The sequence below is a fragment of the Impatiens glandulifera genome, chromosome 7 (assembly GCF_907164915.1).
Source record: "Impatiens glandulifera chromosome 7, dImpGla2.1, whole genome shotgun sequence".
In the NCBI taxonomy this organism is placed as follows: Eukaryota; Viridiplantae; Streptophyta; class Magnoliopsida; order Ericales; family Balsaminaceae; genus Impatiens; species Impatiens glandulifera.
In genome coordinates, this window is record NC_061868.1 from 48,445,625 (window position 1) to 48,455,754 (window position 10,130).

The following is a 10,130-nucleotide window of genomic DNA, read 5'->3' on the forward strand; positions in this document are numbered from 1 at the left end:
ATTTTCACACGCCTTTTATCCATCGGTAAACGAACCACCAATCTTAATCACACTTTCAAACGTCTCTTATTGCTAGGAAAATCAATCACCAATCTCAATCAACAGTTAACATTGTGATCTCACAATTTGACTAGTGAAATACTTGATTCATATTTTTTAACCACTATCATTTGTTACTGACCTCTTATTCCTTTTTAACCATTTAATTAGGCGCATAATTTATCGCCTGACCCATTAACTTAGAGTTAATATCCACCTCTTATAGCCGTTAGACTAGAAGAGGGGATTATACTTATTTTGTTAGGTTGCAAATTCGAAATATGCATATAACATTTTTAATTTTATTTGTAACCGTTTCAAATTTATGAGCGGGTCAACACATGATCCACTAAAGTATCCATTTATTCTTACATATATATTCAAATTAATCACAACTCTTGACCTTACAATCAAACAAATTTAAATTAAGCATTATTATATATATATATTAGTTAGTTAAAAAGTTGAACTTATATTGTTAAGAATGACACACACTAAACAAATTTTGTGTTGGATTTAAAATATAAGTTTTATTAACATAATTGGTTAAAATGTTGTATTTATTTCGTTAGGTTACAAGTTCGAAACATACACACCATTTTATAATTTTATTTTTACTAGGCATGTAAATGAGCCGAGCTGAGCTCGAACTAGCCCTGACTCGAGTTCAGCTCGACTCATTTTTTATTGGCTCGACTCGAACTCGAGTTTGATCGAGCTTTCAATATTAAGTCCGAACTCGGCTCGATCATATAACTATAAGCTCAAAAGGCTCAAATTTAAATATATTTATATATATATATTAAAAAAACAAAATGGAAGTTGAGAGTTTATTCATCGGACCGTAAAATCCCCCGCGTATTTTTGTTTTATTTTACGCCCCGTAACTCTTCCTCAGCCAGGACTTGGTTCACGTAAGAATGGATGTATTGGTTCGCGTAAGTATACACATAGAATACCTGAGGGAGTTTTATTCATGTTCAAAGAAGTTTGAGAAAAATACTTTGAGATAAACTTAAAAACATATTAGACTCTATTATGTTTATTTTGAAAAAATAAAATACTTTATAGTAAAATTAAATTAATTTTGTATCTTATAAAATATAATAAATTGAGTTGCATAAATTAAATAATATTACAGTACAATTATATTTTGATTTAATTTTAAAAAAATGTGTTTCTGTAATTAAATTAATATCAAATATATTTATTCCATCATAACTTAGAAGTATTATATAATAAATATTTTTTAATTTATAAATATTATTTTGATATATCTTAAGAAATACTCTATAGTGAAATAAAAATAATTTCATATCTTATACAATATAATACATTAAGATTGTATATATTATATTATAATTATATTTTGATTTGATTTTTAAAAATTATGTTTATGTAATTAAATTAATATCAAATCTATTTGTTTCCTTATAAGTATTATACAACATATATATTTTTTAATTTATAAATATATTTTAGAGAGGCCCATAAGCAATAAGCCTATAGATAGTTTTATGTGTATGTTTAAATTTTTTATTAAAAAATAAAATATAATAATTTTTTTTTATATAATTAGGCTCGAAAAAGTTTGACGAGCCATCAAGCGAGTTTTACTTAAGCTCGAATTCGACTCGAATCTTAAACGAACTGGCTTGAGCTCAGCTCGAATTCGATTTTAATCGAACTCAAATCGAACTTTGATCGAACAGCTCACAAGCGACTTAGCTCATTTACACTCATATTTTTAACCGTTTCAAATTGATGGCGGATCAACTCACGTTCCAACTTAAATATCCATTTACTCTCACACATATATATAAATTAATTAGAGATTATTATGTATTAATAATCAATAATATTATTTATTTATGAAATAAAAAATATATAATTAAAGAGTTTAATTATGAAATTAAAATTTTAAAATATATTATTTGTTTATGAAATAAAATAATATATAATTAAATGTTAATTATATAATTAAGATTTAAAAAAAATATTTATTTATGAAATAAAATAATATATAACAAAAATATTAGTTAAGGAGAAATTACATGTTTGTATACCTCTCTTTAAATATTTTACAATAATAAAAAAATTTATCAGTTTTATTCATTAATTAGTCATATCACTGAAGATCAAGAGGATCTTCCATTAAGTATAACTTGGTTCACGCATTATCAAAAAAGTATTTTTCTTTTGTATGAACAATACATATGTAATTCTATCAATTATGCATAAAAATCTGAAAATTAGATGTTTAAATTTGATCTCAAATTCATATTTAACCCATCTAATATTTTAAAAGATCTTGAATCTAAATCTAATGAACAACCCTTAATATTCCGTCAAATCAAGAACAACCATAGCCCTCTTTGTAACCCCACTTGTTCTCTTCTTTCTTTATTTTCAATATAGATTCACGCATTTTAGTTGATATATTGAAATAATTATATTAATTATTTATAAAGGTGATTTATTATATTATAAAAAATAATATTTTAAACAATTAAATATATAATATATATTTAATAATAAGTTGGTATATTAATAAAATATATATGCATATATACCGAGTTAATTCGGAGACTAATTTGAGGAAATTAAACAAATAAGATTAATTTGGGAAGTTAAATTAAAAATGAGAAAACTCTAGTTTAAATGCATTGAATATATGCTAATTATATAAACATTCTTGTTTATATAAATATTTTCTTATATCTTTTGATAAATAAATAAATATATATAATAATTTTAAAATTTTATGTTATTATGTGGAATTGAAAATCTTACCATCCGTTGATAACCTAAATTTGGGCATCTTTCAATATTCTTCTATAGCAGAGCTTAGGAGTCACTCATTCACTCTCTTCTCTTTTTTACTATATAATAATATAATAGAAATATATATTTATAAATATTCACTTTTTTAATAATTAAATATATATATATTCTTATTTTTATCCATAAATAAAAAATTGTATATATGCATAATATATAATAATAATAATTTTAAAATTTTATATTATTATGAGAATTTTAAATATATTTATCATTAAACTTTGATATTTCTTTTCAATTTAAAAATTGTAATAAATGATTGATATTTGTATTTATAATAATAAATAAATAAAATCTTCTATAATAAAATAAATATACAATTTTTTTCTCATAATTATATATATATATATATAAATAAAAATAAATAATAAAAAAATTATCCTTTTATTTATTTCTGAATATTTAATATATTCAATCTATAAATAACTGTCTATATATATAATAATTATAAAATTTCATTTTAAAATCATTCTATACAATCTATAAATAATCTTAATTATGTAAATATAATAATATATTAATATAATATATTATATTACATAGTTAAGATTATTTATAGATGGTATAGAATGATTTTAAAATCTCTAGAATATAATAATAATATATTTATAGATATTATAATGATTTATAATATATCTATATTATAGATGGTATAATATATTTATAGATTGTATAATAATTTATAATATATCAATTTTTGTTTTAGCAGTAGTAAAATTCAAAGAATCTCTCTCTCAGACTAAATGCATGGCGTCGTCAAGCAGCAAGACTTGTCATCTTCATAAAACTTATGAAAATTTAATGATTGATGATTGTCTTTTAAGAATTAAGCACGCAACTTCTCTCTCTGATCACAATGATAACATGGCCTCAAACAATTACCGCTCTCTAAATAAAAATAAATTAGAAGAGCTATTAATTCATTGCATTCCTGTAGTGCCCACTGCCTGCCCAAGTCTTCAAGAATGAGAGATTTAGTGTTAGAAAGAAGAGAATTTAGAGAAAAAACGCTTTTTTTGGATTTAGGATTAGCAGCCTATCATTATATATATATATATATATATATATATATATATATATATATATATATATATTTCCTTCTATTTATGTTTTGTTTTTTTCTTATCTTATATATAATTTTATAACTCTAATAATTATTATATTTTTTATTTTTTCTATCCTTATAATATATATTTTTCATATTTTCTTATACATAATTTTTATATTTTAATTTATTTAAAATTTAATATTAAATTTTTTCTCTCTTATATTAATTTTGTATCTTTAATAATTAATTTATTTTTTATTTTCTTTCTTGTCATTTATATATATATATTTTGTATATTATTGTACACATTTTTTTTTTAATTTTTAATAAAATAAAAAATTATACATATTTTAAAACAATTAATATTAATCTTTTTCTCTCCTAAAATTATATATATTAATTTTTCCTTTTTAATTAAGTTTTTTTAATTATTTTATTTCTTATTATCTCTAATAATTAATTTATATTTTATTATATATATATTGTATATAAAGAGAGAATTTATTTTTATTTAAATATATTACAAATTAATTTTTAAATATGTTGTTATATATATTTAATATATAATTATATATATTACAAAATAAATAATTCAAATTTATTATATATATAATTAAAAAAGAGAAATATATATATATACATATATTAAAAATAAAATAATTAAGATAGATAAATTAAGAAAGTGAAATCATGATTATGTGAATGATTATGAAAAAGTTATATTTTAAAATGTATTATTCAAATTGTTGTTCCAAACAATTACATATCTTCTTTTGTACATTAGTTTTACAACTGTAAACCTAGTTGCATTCTAACTTCTAATTGTATCTTGTATATAACAAATTGTTGTTGGAATGTCACAGGAAGAACAAAAGGAAGAACAAAAGACACTGTATGAAGCAAATTGACACAGGCAAGTGCGGAGCTGTGTTGCTGTAGCACAGTATAAAATTTTAAAATATTATATATATATATATATAATAAATATTATATATATATATATATATATTCTGAATTCGCCCTTTTACACAAAGGCATCAATTTTCAATAGGAACGAACTTTCAGTGCTTTGCTTATACTAGTGACAATGAGGCAGATGAAGACTGCTTTTCCTAACCTTGGTTCAGCCATTACTCATGTAGATGCAACTTACTATGGTAAATGGATAGGGAAATTTGATGGAATAACCCTCATAAGAGGGGAATTTCCACTTTTAACAGGTGATTAATAAATTTTTCATTTTTGAAAAGGTCAGTTTTACCCTTTATTAAAAAAAAAAAAAAAAAATTTGAATTTCATTCTCCCCCGTCTTCCTTTCCCTCGAACCCAGTTCTCCTTTCACTCCCCCGTCTTCCTTTCCCAGTTCTCCTTTCACTCCCTCTCTCTCGTTTCCAACTTCGACGACGTCCTCTCCCTCGAACCCTCCAGCGAACCCCGACGAGCTCCGACGACAAACAAGAGCCCCCGACAAATACGTCGAATGTGAGTTTATCTTCCCCGTTTCTATCCTAGTTCTCCGTTTTATTGTTTAGGTTTAGTTTTGGGTTTAAAATGCTTCTGTCGAAGGCTGTTGCAGGGTTTTGGGTTTATTGTCGATGGCGACGATGCATTTTCGCAGGCGACAGTGCATCTGTCGCAGACGACAGTGCATATGTCGCAGACGACAGATGCATCTGTCGCAGGAAGAATACACTATTCGCCTGCGACAGATGCATCTGTCGTCTGCGACAGATGCACTGTCGTCTGCGACAGATGCACTGTCGTCTTCGAAAAATGTCATATTTCCTTTAAATTAGTGGTATGTACTTTCATTATTCTGACTTATTGATTTTTTGCAGATGGCACCAACCAAATGCAAAAACAAAACTGTAATTGAGAACTTTCCTGGACGTGTTTCATGGAAATCTACTTGCACCTGCTTGAAGGGCTATGAAGAGTCAAGTTTAATTATGGAAAGGGCTATGAAGAGTCAAGTTTAATTATTCTGACTTGAATGTAAACCTTATGTATTTATTTTTGAATGTAAACCTTATGTATTTATTTTTGAATGTAATGTAGTTTGCTATTTTGAATTCAAATATAATATAGTATATATATATATAATTAAGCACAAAACATAAATGAAATGCATTTGTCGCATGCGACGGTGCATCTGTCGCAGGCGGGAAATGCATCTGGCGCATAGGAATCCTCCACTGTTCCTCGCACCGCCATTAAGGCCTTTTCCCTTGACCTCCAAGCCTTATTATATGTCAAAGTTAACCCATAACTTGTATGCATGTCTTCCATTATTTTTTTAGGCATGTGGTCATGGTGATGGTCCATGTATTTACGTTTGATACACTCCGCAATTACCCATGATGGTGCTTGCCACATTGTCTTGTCTCGTCAAAATTGAGCATGTGTGTTCTTTTACAAATTTTCTGATCTCAAACATCTCCGAGAATTTTCCTTTCATAGCACGCAATTTCCACTTGCAGTTCTCAGCCATGCATTTTACAAACCAAAGATTTTTTGTTGACTTCACCACTTTAAGGACAAAGTGATTAGACATCGCATGTCTATGCAACCTCAATTGTATTTCTTTTTTGTTATCAAAGAACGTACCCACTTCCAATGAATTTTCAATTAATGGAGCAGGAGTTTCGATCTCGAGTGGTTCATATGAGAAGTAGTGCTTGGTTCCCTCAGTATGGCTGAATGTATTCCTAACATGGGAAGTGCTTGGTTGACTTGGGAAGACATTTTCCGGCTCAAAAACATTTTGCTCCTCACATACATCTCTCTGCTCAAAAACATCTTGCTGCTCAAATATATCTCGCTGCTCAAACACATCCTGCTGCTCAAACAAATGCTCAGATACATCTTGTTGCCTTAGGAATACATCTTGTTGACTTGGGAATACATCTTGCTGCTCAAACACATCCTGCTGCTCAGATACATCTTGTTGTCTTGGGAATACATCTTGTTGACTTGGGAATACATCTTGCTGCTCAAACACATCTCGATGCCTTGGTAAGATATCTTGCTGCTCAAATATGTCATTTTCTGGTCTTTCACTTTGTTGAGTTGAAGGTATTGACTTCTCTACTAAGGAGACACATAGCGGGGCGCGATGATTGGGCAGTGAAGACGAGAGTTCTTGTAAATAGAACGCCACATCGCTATCTCCAATGATTGTTGCAGGAGGAGAATTGATCATTAGCATATTATACTTTACCTTGAACACTAAGTCATATCTTAGTTTGTCCACACCAATAGAATTATAGACAATTGAAGCTAACTCTTCATATGTAGCATTTCGGGGTACATTCACACCACGACACGAACTTGAGACAAAAGAACTAACCCCACAATCATCAGTTTTCCAGTCTCCATCAAAGAGTAGAAAAACACCAACATTCATGTGATCTGCAATTGAAAAAAATTCAAAGAAGTCAGTGACAGTGACCAGTCAGTGTTAATTGCAAGGAGGAAAATGCAAGGAGGAAAATGCATCTGTCGCAGACGACAGTGCATCTGTCGCAGACGACAGTGCATCTGTCGCAGACGACAGTGCATCTGTCGCAGACGACAGTGCATCTGTCGCAGACGACAGTGCATCTGTCGCAGACGACAGTGCATCTGTCGCAGACGACAGTGCATCTGTCGCAGGCGGGAAATGCATCTGTCGCATGCGACAGATGAACTGTCGCATGCGACAGATGCATTTCCCGCCTGCGACAGATGCACTGTCGTCTGCGACAGATGCACTGTCGTCTGCGACAGATGCACTGTCGCCTTCGTCACCTTCTTCGGATGTATATTTCACTGTAAAACATATCAGCCAAGCTCTAAAACCATTATTCCATGACCTAACCTACATCCTAGACTCTAAACAACAAAACCCTAAAAGGACGAACGTCTAACCTGAATGTTGAAGACGATCGTCGATGTTGAAGGAAGGATCCGTTGATGATGAAGGAAGCTTGATGATGAAGGAAGCTTGATGATGAAGAACCTTGATGAAAGAAGCTTGATGATGAAGAACCTTGATGAAGGAAGGACGGGGAAAGGACGGTTGGTGGAGAGGAGGGAAATGGAGAAGAAAGTGACATTTCATAACTGAAATGCGCACTCACTTACTGATTTTTTTTTTTTTTTTAATAAAGGGTAAAACTGACCTTTTGCCTTGGCAAAAGGTCAAAAATGAAAAATTTATTAAACACATGTTAAAAGTGGAAATTCCACTCTTATGAGGGTTATTCCATCAAATTTCCCAATGGATATTGGGTACAACAGATACATATCTGATTCTTATATGCACTCTTTTCATCGACGATGGGAAAACAAAGATTGGTTTTTCTGGTCGGATAGGGAATAAGATTCCAGCTCCGAGACTTTTGAAATTTATTCCCCTTGATGCACATATGGTCGTGTAGACACCCAATTTTTACACATTTGACATCTAATAAAAAAAATTCGGTCTAATACAATACTCATCTTTATTGGACCGAAAAATCGAGTTGGAACTCAATTTTAATTTATTTATAAACTAATTCTAATTTCAAATATATTTTTATTAAAATAATTATTATTAATATTTTATTTTATACAAACAATATTTATAATAATACATTAATTTTAATTAATATATAAATAAAATTTATTTATATAAGTTAAAGTATAAAGAATTATATATAAAATAATGTAAATTATATAATAGTATTATTTATTTTAAAACAGTATTTATATAATAATTATATATTATTTTTTTTATTAATTTCAATATAATTAATAATACAAATTATTTAAAATATTAAAATAATAATTCATATTAATATTAATATAAGGGTAAAATATTTTTTTTATATTTTTTAATTTTAAACTATTTAAAAATATAAATTAATATTAATAAATAAGTTAAAACATTTATATTGATTTGGTTCAATATTTAAATAAATAATTTGATATATTATTTATTCTTTCAAAACGATTATATGCATTAATAATCGTATTATTTTATTATTATTATTTGGTTTCTTCATTTTATTATTTTTATTTCTGTATTATAATATATTAATCATTTATAATTAATTTTTTATTATTAAATTTTTTTAAAAATTAATATTTTAAGAGCTCAAAATTTAATTTACAGCTCCAAATTTTTAGGCCGTGCAGTGCAAGTTTATGTATACTTATTATGTGGAAGTTTATGTATACTTATTATGAGTAGTTGGATGTTAAATAATATTTTTAAATTATTAATATATATATTTTTTTTATAAAAAAAGTTAATATATATTTAAAATGATAAAAATGGTTTGAAAAATCAACAAAAATATACACGAAAAAAAAATAATAAAAAATAAAAAATGTTACTCAATTCATAATTTAATAATTTATATAATAATAAAATAATTTATTTTTTAAAAAATAAAAGATATTTGAACGAATAATTAACTTATTAAATTGATAATTGTTACAAAGTCCTGCTCCGGCCGTCACTTTTTACTCGTCTAGAGGACCCGGTTTACAGAGCCCTGGTATTCTCAAACCAGACATCATTGGACATGGTATCAATATCTTAGTCGTTTGGCCCAACTCTATCGAACCAAATTTAGACTTCAATCCAGACTCCGGAACATCCATGTCGTGTCCCCATCTGAGCGGTGTGGTTGCCCTGCTCAAGAGTGCTAACCCGACATGGTCCTTTGCTACCCTGAAATCCGCCATCATGACAACCGCTCATCATCTAAACTATAGGAAGAAACCAATAGTTGGCGGAACAACTCCAGCCGCCACCATGTTCGCAATAGGTGCCGGCCATGTCAACCCGTGGAAGACAACCGACCCTGGTCTCATTTATGATCTCGCCGCCGCGGATGATTACATTCCTTACCTATGTGGATATTAGGTTATAAGGATGAACAAGCTGAGAAGATTATTGAAAAATCAGTGAAGTGTTCTAAAGTTAAAAAAGATTCTTGCAAATGAACTCAATTATCCTTAGTTTTTGTGGATCTTTCGGTGGTGTCAGAGGAGGTTGTATTTACAAGGACAGTAACAAACATTGGACAAGCCAATTCGACATACTCTGTCACGGTTATGATGAATCCTGTTGTTGTTAATGTCAGGGTTGATCCGATGATTCTGTCATTTTCTAAGATGAATCAAAAGATGACATTTGGCGTGTCTTTTCAGCGGTACAGCCTCTCACTGT